The 14350-nt window shown below is 37.4% G+C and overlaps 1 protein-coding gene across 8 annotated transcripts in view; it reads left to right on the forward strand.

Moving 5' to 3' along the window:
- pbx3b (pre-B-cell leukemia homeobox 3b) overlaps positions 1-14350 on the forward strand; it is a 101275-nt gene that overhangs the window by 16615 nt on the left and 70310 nt on the right. The gene's annotated exons all lie outside the window — the stretch shown is intronic.

The raw sequence follows: 14350 nt of genomic DNA on the forward strand, positions 1-14350 counted from the left end.
CAGGGTCCCAGGGACATCGCCTCAGTTACTTGTTAATTCATTTAATCAGGGATCTTGGCTCTCTGCTCTTCTCCTGGCTGGTGCAGTAATCTTATTTCGAGCGAGACGCGGAGGAAACCGCATGTCCGCGACCTGAGACTTTCATCCCTGTCAATACACACACCGCTCCGCTCAGCACAGCAGGGTTCCGACGCAGCCTGATCCATCCTTACCGGTGCTGTGAACACAATACAGATTCATTTCCTATCGCTATATTTTAGCATTTATTTTCACGCATTATGCATTTGGTTTGGTCTTTTGACACGTGAAAAAACGTTGAACTCATTAGTCCTTTGCATTTGCCCTTTGATTTAGATCTCAAATATCAACTGTGCCCTCTTTTTGATCACGAACCACAAAAAGGTTTCATTTCACATCAAAGTTAAAATAGGTATTCCAAATTCGATGACATGTGGCGGTCACGTTATCATTGTCTGTTGTGTCCTATTAGAGATGGCATGCATTTTTAATCAAGCTGTTCATCCCTTCACACACCTCCTTGCGTTTCATATTAGAACAGAAAAACAAGAGGACCCGGTCTGCGATCGAAAGCCTTTGGTGAAGTCTCGTAGCTGCAGAAATGTAAAGTGTGGGTTTAGACACTGGCCACTCTGCTGACAGCTAGATTTTTTTTGCTCACTTTTGCCTCTCAAATAAGCGGCAGCTCTGTCAGAATGATTGATAGCGATTTGTTTTACGTGGCACAGTTTGAGATTTTTCACTCTTTTTTTCCGCCTTGCAAGGAGTTGAGAGTTTTTAGAAGTGGAGCAATGAGTTTAGTAAAAAAAAAAAAAAAAAGGTATTTAAAAGACAGACGAGTGCTGAAAAGGGTGTTTTAGATTTCACATGGAAACTACATGTCAAATATTGATGGTAATGAACTAGTAAAATAGTTTGACTCTTGACATTCCTTTTTTATTACTATAAAAGGTGATGTTTCTAACAAAACTATAAAACAGTGAAAACTATAATATAATATGTGGGCGAAATGAGAGAAAAAAAATAGGCCTTCATTTAGTAGTTTTGTTAATGTACATAGAACTTCACAACTTTCTTAATTTGCCCTGACCTTTAAAGTGATAATTCACCCAAATTTTTTTATGTTGCCGTCATATACTCACCCTCGTGTTGTTCAAAACCCTTATGAGTTTCTTTCTTCTGTTGAACACAAAAAGAAGATATTTTTCAGAATGTTGCAATCGACAGCACCAATCGACTGCCATAGTAGGAAAAACAATACTATGGAAGTCAATGGCTACGTTAACTATCTGCTTACCAACATTCTTGTGTAAAATATCTTCTTTTGTATTCAACAAAAGACAGAAACACACACAGGTTTGGAACAACATGAAGGCGAGTAAATGATAGCAACATTTTCAATTTTCGGTGAACTATCCCTTTAATTTAATCATGTAGAGTAACTCATCCTAAAACACATGCAAATGAAGATGATACATCAAGGGTAGAGGGCGTTTCTAAACTTCCTCCTCAAATTAGAGACCCTTTCAACGTGACACGAGGTGTACAGTAACATTCCTATCATGTAATTTTAGCTTATGCGTGTCTGCTAATTCCCTGCTTGCATCGAGTGTTTAACTGACTTTTTTTTCTGGAAATATTATGAGCATAATGTGTGTATGTGCATATACGTGTGCATGCAGAGCACGGTCATAGTCACGCGGGTGCGCTGGGACGGTAGTGTAGCAGAGTTAATTTATTTAATGACTGAACCTCTCCTGTCTCCTGAGCCCTGATTATTCTCTCTGCCTGATGAGAGCAGTGATGGAGTGGAGGAAAAATAGAGCACACATACACACACACTGCATAATATGCATTTTAAAGTGTATTTGAGGTGTTTCAACACACACAAAAAAGAAATATGTGACCCTGGACCACAAAACCAATCAAAAGTCACACAGGTATATTTGTGGTAATAACCAACAATAAATTATCATGGGTCAAAATTATCAATATTAAGTAAAGATCATTTTCCATGAAGATATTTCCTACCTTAAATGTATGAAAAATGTATTGTTATTAATAATATGTGTTGCTAAGGACTTCATTTGGACAACCATATTTCAAATAGTTCTATCTCGACCAAATATTGTCCTGCCCAGTGTTGCCACAGTTAATTAGAAAAAGTAATCTGATTACTGATTACTCCTTTAAAAAGTAACTTAGTTACTTTACGGATTACTTTATTTTAAAAGTAACTAAGATTACAAGTTACTTCAGCAGTTGCCGACAACACCCCTGCCACCTCAACATAGAAATGACAACTGTTTTTGCCAACACTCACTTTATTAGAAGTGCATTTTTAACAGTAAATGGACTGCATTTATATAGCGCTTTCAACAAACCTATGACCATCCAAAGTAACATATAAGTAACTCTAAGTAAATATAAATGCAAGTACATACAAGTAACTTTTAAGTTGAAATTAAACAAATATTTCCTGAAAAAATACTCTCCCCGAGACGCAAGAAGAAAACTATAAAAAAAAAAAAAAAAATATATATATATATATATATATATATATATATATATATATATATATATATATATATATATATATATATATATATATATATATATATATATATATATATATATATATTTTTTTTACTAGGGAAAATGACAAAACTAAAATAGTAACTCACAGTGACTTGGATACATTACTTTAATCTGATTACTGGTTTGGAAATAGTAACGTGTTAGATTACTCGTTACTGGAAAAAAGAGTAACATGTTACTATGTAGTGCGTTACTGGTATCACTGGTCCTATCCTAACAAACCATTCATCAATGTAAAGCTTATTTATTAAATACAGTTGAGCCTCATGACTGGTTTTGTGGTCCAGGGTCACATATTATTAATTTTAAAAATACAAAAGAATGCCATTCTAAAATTCTGATTATAAATACTAAATATACATATATTATTATTGCCATTAAATAATCAATTAAATACAATGACAATGGCAATGTCCGTCTAATATATATATATATATATATAGAGAGAGATATATATATATATATATATATATATATATATATATATATATATATATATAGTACACAGTAGTGTGCAAACTCTACCTCTCTCCTCCTGTCTATCCAGGCACTACTGATCAACCCAGACTGTAGGGCACACTGCTAACACACAGGGTCTGCAGTAGAATGGAAGCACTGGACCCTTGAGCTCAACCTGAACTTGAAATGAAGTAATGAAAACACAACATGATGGCTCAGAGGATGAGGGAGGAGAGCTAGAGTGTGTGTGTGTGTGTGTGTGTGTGTGTGTGTGTGTGTGTGTGTGTGTGTGTGTGTGTGTGTGTGTGTGTGTGTGTGTGTGTGTGTGTGTGTGTGTGTGTGTGTGTGTGTGTGAGAGAGAGTGAGCGAGAGTGAGAGAGAGAGAGAGAGAGAGAGAGAGAGAGAGAGAGAGAGAGAGAGAGAGAGAGAGAGAGAGAGAGAGAGAGAGAGAGAGAGAGAGAGAGAGAGAGAGAGAGAGAGAGAGAGAGAGAAGGGAAGTCAACATATAGCATTTCCATAAGCCATCATCAGCAATCCAGTGGAGGGTCGCACAAACTGGAAATTATTTCTTCAGGCATTCGCTGTCAAGTGTTATTCAAATAGCGCCAGCCTCATATTTGAATAACAGCCGACATTTTGAATTAATTAATCAGCCGAGATAGTCCAGGGCCTTTTCTCATTAGCGGACGGGTCAGGCCGGAGAAGATATATGCTCTGGTGATGATATACTTGTCTTTAATCGTGATTTATGGAGATTTGCGATCGCACGCAATTTGTCAGAGGTTCCGGGAGCATGCTAAAAATAAATAGATAACAAAACAGGACAGAGCATATTTCATTACCTGATCTTTGATTGATCTGGCAATGCTGGGAAAATCGTGTTTTTTTTTCTTCTTCTTTTGCAACACACCGTAAGCATCACACTTGCAGTTTTATGTTCCTCTCGTTGCTGTCAGCTATTTTTCTTTTGCTTTTGCTGTTTTATGTCAATAGTGGGATTTTTATGTCATCTTAATATTATTATTATTAATAATACTAATAAATTATAAATTCAAATAAAATATGTAATAATGCAGACATAATACTGTTAATTTATAAGTTATAATTATATTATAGGCAAGGCAAGTCTATTTATATAGCACATTTCATAAACTATGTTAATTCAAAGTGCTTTACACAGAAAAGGAAATTAAAATAATCACAAAATAAGTAAGGAAAATTAAAACAGTTATAAAAAGGAACTAAAAGAGTAAAAGATGATGCATTGTTAAACTTCTCATCTGGTAAAACATGTATAGTTTTTTAAGTAATGGTATGTAAGTTTAGGGTCGGTACTCAAATACTCTTGAAAGAAGTATCTTATGCTCAGCAAGGCTGCATTTATTTAATTAAAATATAAAGTAAATCAGTAATATTGTGAAATATTATTAAAATGATTATACTTTAAAATGTTATTTATTTCGGTGATGGTAAAACGTAATTTTCAGCATCATTACTACAGTCTTCAGTGTCACCATTATAATATTTTTGTGGAATTTGATTAGTTTTTTAAGCAATGTAAAGGTTTTTACTGTCACTTTTGGTTTACGTAATGCTTCGTTTTAAGAATTGAATGCATCCTTGCTGAATAAATAAATATAAATAATAAATAAGTAATACATTTCTTTCAAACATCTTACTGACCTAAAACTTTTGAACGGTAGTATAACTGTGTAAATTTCTCTCAGTCCCTAAGAAAACGTGTCCTAAAATAGAGAACGAGCGTTCTGTGCCGGTGCCCAATGTAAATAACATCCCGCCGAGTTGCTGACAGTCCAGTGTTTAGCAAACTCACTTTTCTTCTCTTGTTTAATGCCGGACAAACAATCCTGGATATGCTATCTGATTTAAAACAGGAATGATGGTCTGCTGTTGTAGCTTCAGTTGAGAAATGGAGAAAATCACTTCACATTTTGTGTATTCGTTCATTGATATGCATTATTATTTTGGCTGTGTGTGTGTGTGTGTGTGTGTGTGTGTGTGTGTGTGTGTGTGTGTGTGTGTGTGTGTGTGTGTGTGTGTGTGTGTGTGTTTGTGTGTGTGTTTGTGTGTGTAAGTCCAGACGGCTTGTGGCCAAGGAGCCTTTCAAATCTAGGATTACACAGACCTAGTTTTAGTCGTGCTTAGAGACTCGTTAATGTGCTTGTGTTTTCAGATGAATTAATCATTCCTCCTGCCGGTACTCATGCACTGTCAAGTGGACTTGTTCGAGGTGTGCACGTATACACGCTTAAGTAGCATGTATGTTTAGAAAGGGAAAAGTTCAGCGCTCTGGAAAATAAAGGCATGCTGGTTTGCGGTTTCGTGTTTGTGCGTGTTTGCGGTGGTTAAGTGTGTGGAGCAGGAGTTTACATTGTAATTGGTGTGTCTAGTGGCGAGCGAGGGCCGCGTGTGGAAGTGTTACAGAGTAATAGGAGAGGCGATCTTCTAAATGCCTGAAACAGCTGCTAACTACGTCTGACTGTGCGTTTCAGCATTAACACTGCCCTAACAAGACTCACCCAGCTGCCTGCCAACACACGAGCGTTCACACTAGACTTTTTTTTGTTATGTTTACCGCTGTCTGAAGTAAGACGTGAAAATGCGGCGGGCTTCCTACAGGTGTATGAATCTTCGCTAATAACCTGTTAGCACCATTTCAGTGAAGTGCAAATTTCAAGTATTTTCTTATGCCAGCACCATCGGTAGATAATACATATGTTTAACAGCCTTCACCATTTCCCAAGATGCATTCATAGTTTGAAGCTTTAATTGTTTTAAACTTCTGGAATGCTTCACCACGTTTCACAAGAACTCAATTATAAACAGAAACATGCTTTATTTTTGCATCTCACTTGCATTTGTTCCTTTTAAGGTGTTATAAATCTTCATTAAAATGAGCCAAACTGTTCTGTACGGATGAGAGTGTCAATGGCTAAGTTATTATTTTTTTGTGCGTGCGTGTGTGTGTGTGTGCATGCTTGTGGGCAGGGGGTAGACGTGTCATATTGGCTCGCGGCCTTCATATAATGCAGCACAGCGCTGACAAAACATTCAAATAAATTGCTGTCACTAAGTCCAAACGCCAGCTTCTGCGATTTTTATCTGACGGGCAGAGGACTCAAAATGTGCCACCCTGACAGGCAACGCCGGGGCACCTGTGACAGAGAGAGGGAGGGGGACGGAAAGACAGGGGGATGATAGAAATCAGGATACGGCTGATCCGTTACACCACAGCACTCATCAATGCTTGATATTAGGAATGTAAGAAAAGAGCAATGCGTGTCGCGAGACACGACTGGGAGAGGAAGTGACATCACCTATTTTGCACCTCTGCTTGTCAGCAAGCTGCTGATGTCACTTTCGGCGCCATTGGACAACCGCTGTCATGAGAGGTTTTTGCTGTTTTGTTTTCTCTTTTTTTTGTTTTTGCTACTTTTTATGTATTTTTTCCTTTTCTTTATTTAATTATTTCTTAATTCATAATAATTAAGGGATTTAGTTAACTATATTGTCCCTTTTTGGATGCAATTTTTTTTTTAAATCTCTTATAGATTATGAAAAGGCTCCCATATACAGTCAAATCAAAATGCATTCAGGCATCTTTAACATTTTCTCACATTATCACAGTTTATCTGCTATAGGTTAGAAAATGGTAATAAAATATGACAAGAACTGTGGCGAGTTAAACTGTGTCAGAATAAATTCATCTTAATGTCGGATAACTTTGATAGAAAGGTATGTGATGGATTACAGTCAACCAATCAGCTGTTAAATTTCAGTACACAAATAGATAAAACCAATTTAGGTCAACCAATTACCAAGCAATGCTTCATTTTGTTCAGTCTGTGGTGTAAAAGGTCACATTAGCAGTTAAAGATAAAAGACTTAAGCCAAACATGGTCAGGTCAAAGTGTCTGAATAATTTTGGTCACACATTTTGATACATTTTACTGGTAGTCCACTGTATGAAGAATTTTTGGGTATAATATGCTTTATTTTGCTAGCCTTACACAATTGAATTATAGTGCCCTGCACCCACTAGTCAAAACTATATCTAGTGTCTGAATCATTTTTGGTTTGACTGTATGTCAGGGATATTTATGTATGTATGTACTTTCTAAATAATATTTGTTTTTGGCTGGACATTTCACAGCTATTTCTTTACATATCAAAATGCTATACATAAGCCTATTCCATCAGCTCCCAGTTTTCACTGCTATGAAAATGCTAAACCCACATAACAAAGCTGCGATGCTGAAAATGCTGGCTCCTCGACTCCGCCACACACATTATTAAGCTATCTCGAAATCTTGCTCTGTCATTTATTGACAAAAAAAGAAGCTGCAGAAGGATGTCGAACTTGCGGCGACGGGCTATCCTCTGTGCGCCTTACATTCTCCGTAGCATTGTTATTTTGCTCGTATGCCATCTTAATGAGAAATAGAGCCTCATTATGATTTTAAGGATGAGAGGGGAAAGCTTTTAATTAATGATATGTAAATGGTTCTGAATTGATTATGTTACAATATCAAGAGAGATGGGTAGAAGCTGTGGTGTAATATATTTTAATTAAGAATTAATTAAAAATGATGGCAATTTCAGAAAGCCTCACAGAAAATAGTGGAATTTACTCTCTGTCAGAAGTGAATTAGCCTCTGATTAAATGAATGCCGTGTATTTATAGCGTGGTTATTTTTAAGCCTCGCCAGGAAGAATTACACATTTTCTCGGATATAATTAGCTCTTGTGTCTTGGTGGTCCACCAATCCCGGGAATGATTGGAGGTCACGTGACTTCTGTACATTCTCGTAATCAACCGCGTTCCCTAATTGACTTTAATTTTGAGACTTTTTCAGAAGGATATGAAGATTGTGATGCAGACTTTCTATGAACTTTTGTTGTTTTATACTGTGCTGAAGTTATTATTAAGCTGTTTTCTCACAGTGCATGTGATTTTGGGTTTTACTATCATTGAGGGCACATTTGGTCGTCACAATGCAGGTAAAACTTCACGCATACGCAGACAGTGTTTGTATTCATAGACCCAATCTGACATATCAAGCACAAAACCGTCTAACTCAATCGATATTTAAGCTCTTTATTATCCATATTCTGTTATACAGTCATCACAGCAACAAAGCATGAGCCATTGAAAGCCCAGCTACAGTAGTCTATATGCATTTTAAGAATCAAAATGAAAGGGGACTGAGACGCACAGAGTTTATCACACAGTCGACACTCCAGAGAGAGTGAACTGTGAACATCGGAAGACCCTGATTAACCTTTTAGCTGCATAGATCTTCCAGCCCTTTGTTCGAAAAGAGAGACGAAAGAAGATGCGGTTCTCAGGAGTGTAGGAGGCGGCAAAGAGGCCTTTGTTCTTGGCACCGTGTAGCACGCGCTTCAGGAAAGATCTCCCCCGCGATCAATGGAAACGCGTCTGGGATGGGAGTAATCGAGGTGGGGTGGGGGTCCCTCGTGGTCGGGTTTGATTGGAGTGCTAAGTTTGGTGTTGAAAGGCAGAGGGGAGCAGCCTGCCGGAATCAAATCCCGTAGGATCAGTTAGAGCTTCGCAACAAAAACACCTCCGTATTCCACAATAAAAAAACGAAACGCCTCGCATAAGAGACCTTACACGAACGTCGCTTTAACAAACGCGGAGAAGAGACAGACGCAGATTGCTCTTGATTTTGTGTGAGCGTGTGTGAACAGTTGTCACTAACGTGTTTACATATCGCGCACATTATGCACAGTTGGTTGAGGAATATGAAGGTGGACAGCAAATGTTAGTTTTACTCTGAAAAGCATACAGCCTTATTTAATGTAAAAAGACATTTATAAAAATAACATAGTGCTGTCAAATCAATTAATCGCATCCAAAATAAAATTTTGTTTACATAATATATGTGTGTGAACTGTGTGTAATTATTATGTATATATAAATATACATTCATTCATGTATTCGTTTAACAAAATCAATTGGTGTGGTTATATATATATAATACAATTTATAATATTTTTATATAATATATATATATATAAATAATATATATAATATAAATTAAATAAATATATATACAAAATATACAATTAAACACAGTACACACACATAAACAGAAACTTTTATTTTGGATGTAATTAATTGTGATTAATTGATTTGACAGCACTAATAGAGCTGTAAGAAAAAGTGAACTGCTTGCAGAATCTTTGAAAATGTGAATAATTTTAATAAAACAAAATGTTTTTCTTTAATTAATACTGTCCTGAATAAGACATTTGACATTGAGACACACACACACACACACACACACACACACACACACACACACACACACACACACACACACACACACACACACACACACACACACACACACACACACACACACACACACACACACACACACACACACACACACACACACACACACACACACACACACACACATATAAGAGTAGAGTATAAGAATTGCTGAATTACTTAAAATGACCCCATTCAAAAGTTTATGAACCATGATTCTCAAAACTGTTTCGTTCCCTGGATGATCCATGGCTGTTTTTTTTTTCTTTTTTTTTTTCTGATGGTTGTTCATGAGTGCCTTGTTTGTCGTAAGCAGTTCAACTGACCAACGTTCTTCAGAAAAATCCTTCACGTCTTGCTCATTTTTCAGTTTTCCAGCATCTTTTGCATATTTGAACCCTTTCCAGCAGTGACTGTATGATTATGAGATCCATCTTTTCACACTGAGGACAATTGAGGGACACAAACACAACTATTAAAAAAAAAAGGTTCAAACATTCACTGATGCTCACGATGCATTAAGAGCCAGGGGTGGAAACTTTTGAACAGGATATATATATATATATATATATATATATATATATATATATATATATATATATATATATATATATATATATATATATATATATATATATATATATATATATATATATATATATATATATATATATATATAATATAATATAATTTAATACTGCCCTTCAGAAATGACAGAATATATTTACATGTTTCTTGGAAGACAAATTAAGTTTCCACCCCTGGCTCTTAATGCATCGCGTTTACATCGAGTCAATAGTTTATAACATTTTGAATGGGGTAATTTTAATAAATTCAGCATTTATTGATTTATTGATTTATTGTCTTGTGGACTTAATGTAAAAAAAAAAATATAATGTGAATGTTTGAACCTTTTTTAATAGTTGTGTTTGAGGCCCTTAATTGTCCTCAATGGGAAAATATAAAAATGTAAAAAAAGCTAAATATTCTTATTTTCCTTTCGCCTGTTCCCTTCAGGGGTCGCCACAGTGAATCATCTGCCTCCATCTAGTCCTATCCTCTGTATCCTCTTCTCTCAGAACGACTACCTTCATGTCCTCCTTCACTACATCCATAAACCTCCTCTTTGGTCTTCCTCTTGACCTCCTGCCTGGCAGCTCTAACCTCAGCATCCTTTAACCAATATATTCATTCAACCTCAGCATCCTTTAAATATATTCATTCTCCCTCCTCTGAACATGTCCAAACCATCTCAACCTGGCCTCTCTAACTTTGTCTCCAAAACATCTCACATGTGCTGTCCCTCTGATGTACTCATTCCTGTCCATCCTATCCATCCTCATCACTCCCAAAGAGAACCATTATTTCTGAAATGTATCAGAATTTCAGCTTTATGTCTGATGTCAGTTTTGGTCCTGGGTATTTCTTTACAATTTAAACTAAAAAAATAAATAAATATGAAAATAACGTGTTATTTAAATGCATTTTAAATATATAAAACATATATAGATTTTGTTTTTCTTACATGAACATTTCATTTAGGAAGCACATGATTTCATGTGTTTTGCATGTTTTTTAGAAGACAATACTAAAACATAAAAAAAAAAAGAAAATCCCCTCTGAATGAATAAAGTATTTGAGAAAGAGAACTAGAGAAAGGCAGTAATAGGAGTCTAAGTCAGACAGCATGGAAAGCGAGAGAAGGACAGAAGAAGTGAAGGGGGGTCAGCATGTAAACGGGGGGTATCAGTTCCATTCCCTACAGAGCATCTCTCTCTCCCTCTCTTGCGGTTCACATCCCTCTCTCTCGCCCACCCACCCATGACTGGTCGAGTCTCGCTCCTCTCTTCGACACCTGCAACCAGTTGCAATACATCACTGTCAGGTCCGCTTTCCCCACCCATCCGCACACGTGTATGTGCGCGAGTGTGTGTACGGGGAGAGTTGAGCGCTCCTGACACACACTCCCCGGTGGGAGCGGTTGTAGGTGAGGGTGCGTATGGAGATGCCAGGTCCCCTCACCACCCTCCACTGCTCTCACACTCAAAATATCATTCAAATGGAAGGCTGAGGATTTCTATTTTTTGTCCATGGGGCGATCTGAATGCATCAAGAGCAAGAGGTGTACCCGCGAGATCGTTCAGGCTGTGTCAGACGCGGCTCTGTGGACAGAAACGGCTCTGATTGGCTACCTCGTTTAGGGCACTTTGATCTAGCTAATACACTTGGTTAGGTTTGAGGTAGTCGAGCACTGACGGACTTAAAACTTCTGGCCCAAAGTCTTGTAGACATTGCAACCAAGAACCGCCCACTTAGCCAGGAACAGGACATTAACATGTTTCACTCTCTCAGCAATGTTTAGGAATTAATTTGTGTATTCTGGTTTCGAGGTTTCACACCATACATTCGCAAACCCCGGGTTAATGTTCGTATTTGCATATTTGCAGAGTCAGATATGCAAAACGCATGAATATTTGATGAGGCAAGCACTGTTCAGTGTATAATTGGTTGTTTGTTGCTAAAATTAAAGTGGTTTAATTATGTATGGTGTAATGTTGAGATGATATGATATGCACGTTTCACCAAAGATCCGAGAAAATCCTCATGCTAATTGGGTGCCGCTTCTGTAGACACGTTAGTAGCGTAACGTAATGTTGTTTGGTGATGTGAAAAGCGGAAAATAGACAACGGAACGCACCTATAATCGCTTTACCAGCAGAGATTCAGTATTATAGTCAAACATTTTTCTAGAAAACATCAGACTAATAAAAACCTATGCACCTCGATTTCTAGAAACTTCCTAAAGCCAACCAATCAGAATGGAAATTGTTTTTTTGAATGAGCTTTTGTCATTTTTGTGTGCTATATGAATCAGAAGGTCTGTCAATAGTTAGCAAGCATCGCATCTACAACTGAGAGGTTTAAAGGCCCACTGAAAAGGCTTTAAAAGCCTTGAAACGTGCAGCGTTATTAAATGTGTTGACGTAATTTCCACTGAAATGGCTCCAGCTGTTTGCAGCTCCTCCCCTTTTTTAAAACAGCCAATGGCATTTTGTTAATATCACAGTTTGACTAGAGCCTTTCTGTTTGGTAAAGCCACAGTTTCTTCCTAATCTCTAACCGTTTCTCAACATAATCTCCTTCACATCGCTTTAATTTAGCAGAATTTAAATGCGTCCGATATGTTTTGTTGTCTGCGCCGACTTGCGCATGTGATCCGCTCTGCGCTCTCATGTCTCAAGTCAGTGGCTCTGGTCTAGACTGTGTGTGTGTGTGTGTCTGTGCTGCGGCGGTGCACGTAAAACTAACGTGAAACCACATATATAGTGCGTTATGTGCCATTCACCATGTGGAAATTAGTAAATGTGTGAACAGCTGACCGATTGCAGCCGCATATTCAGTGTCTGTTTATAGTGTAGTGGGTGGGGCTTCAGATGAGAGCATTTGATTGGACAGAAGATGTGACGAGAAGCTGAAGTAGGTGGTGATGTCATAATAATCCGTGATCCATTTTAACTGAAGTGAGAGACCGTAACTTTTTAATGCTTATATCTCCTAAATGCAAATTTTGTCATTGTTTTAGAACACAACCGCTTATTCAAAACCTTAAGGCTAACATAGTCATACTAAAAGCTAGCAACAAATATTTTTGATTTCAGGAGGCCTTTAATGAGATATTAAAGAGGCTAGTGTACAGCGGTGCTAACACATTCCTACTTCTGATGACTGTGCACAACTGCGAATGCGAAAACTGTATCACTTTTGATTGTTCATTAAATGTCCCCACATGAGTTCATACGCTCATGACACCTGCTATACCTAGCTTTTGTGTGTTTCTGTGGTCAGTGGCCAAACGCCTCAACAGGGGTGCGGAACATGGAATGAAGGCTGGTGTGTGTGCGTGTGGGTGTGTGTCGTGAATGGGGCAGAATTACTGCAGAGTGTGAAAGCAGACTGTAATGGGGTCATTTGGAATGCAATTGGCAAGGGTTAATGTACTATGGAGAGATGAGGTGATTTTTGGGGCCCGATAATGTGTTTAAATGAAAAAGGCAGCCATGAGCAGAACCGAAGAGTTGAATCAGGAGCTGGGAAGTAGCGTTTGTGTGTGCGGGGGGAGAGGAGGTGGGACGTTTCAAGAGGGGGGCGTGAGAACGATAAAACTCAGAGGCATACAAATGGACGTCGGGCCCTCGCTCTCTTTTTTCAATCTCCTCCTCGTGCACATTTTAAAAACAAGAGTCCTCTATGTGTCTCAGCGACCATGGAGGAAGTGTTGTTTTACAGAGGGCCATCTCGGACAAAGCGCTCCATTGTGCTCCGCGAATTTATGAAATCATTTCCTGTATCATCAAGGAAAACACCAACATGAGAGTATGACAACATGAAATGTCACTTTGAAGGACTGCTTTGAAACTGAGCACCAAGGCCCCTATGATATTCAATACTCGGCATATGTTTAACATTACGGCCCGGATAAACAGCGCAATGGCCCAGTCTTGTCCCGAGTTAAGTGGTTCAAAAACAGCCGTAATGAACCCGAGAAGAGGCCTGGAGAGGACAGAAATTTATGCTTTGTTACATTAGCTAGTTCATTAGCGTAATTGCTGTGGGTAATCCTGTTTTGGAGGGGAACTTTTAAGTAAAGTTCTGGGAGTTTTTTTTTTTTTTTGCCAAGGATCTTAAGGAAGGGTTTCACACTGCAAAAAAAAAAAAAAAACCTGAAACAAAAAAGAATCTTAATAAGTATTCATGTCTTGTTTGCAACAAAATATCCCTAAAACAAAGTGAATTTTACTTGAAGCAAAATTGTGTAACAATAAATCTAATGCATCAAAATTAATGTCATTTTATTTTTATTCTAATTTACATAATTGAATATTATTATAATATTCATACATTGTATGCAAATATTTATTAAACATAATAAATAACTGTATTTTTATTATTTCC

This window comes from Pseudorasbora parva, chromosome 13, assembly GCF_024679245.1.
Source record: "Pseudorasbora parva isolate DD20220531a chromosome 13, ASM2467924v1, whole genome shotgun sequence".
NCBI lineage: Eukaryota > Metazoa > Chordata > Actinopteri > Cypriniformes > Gobionidae > Pseudorasbora > Pseudorasbora parva.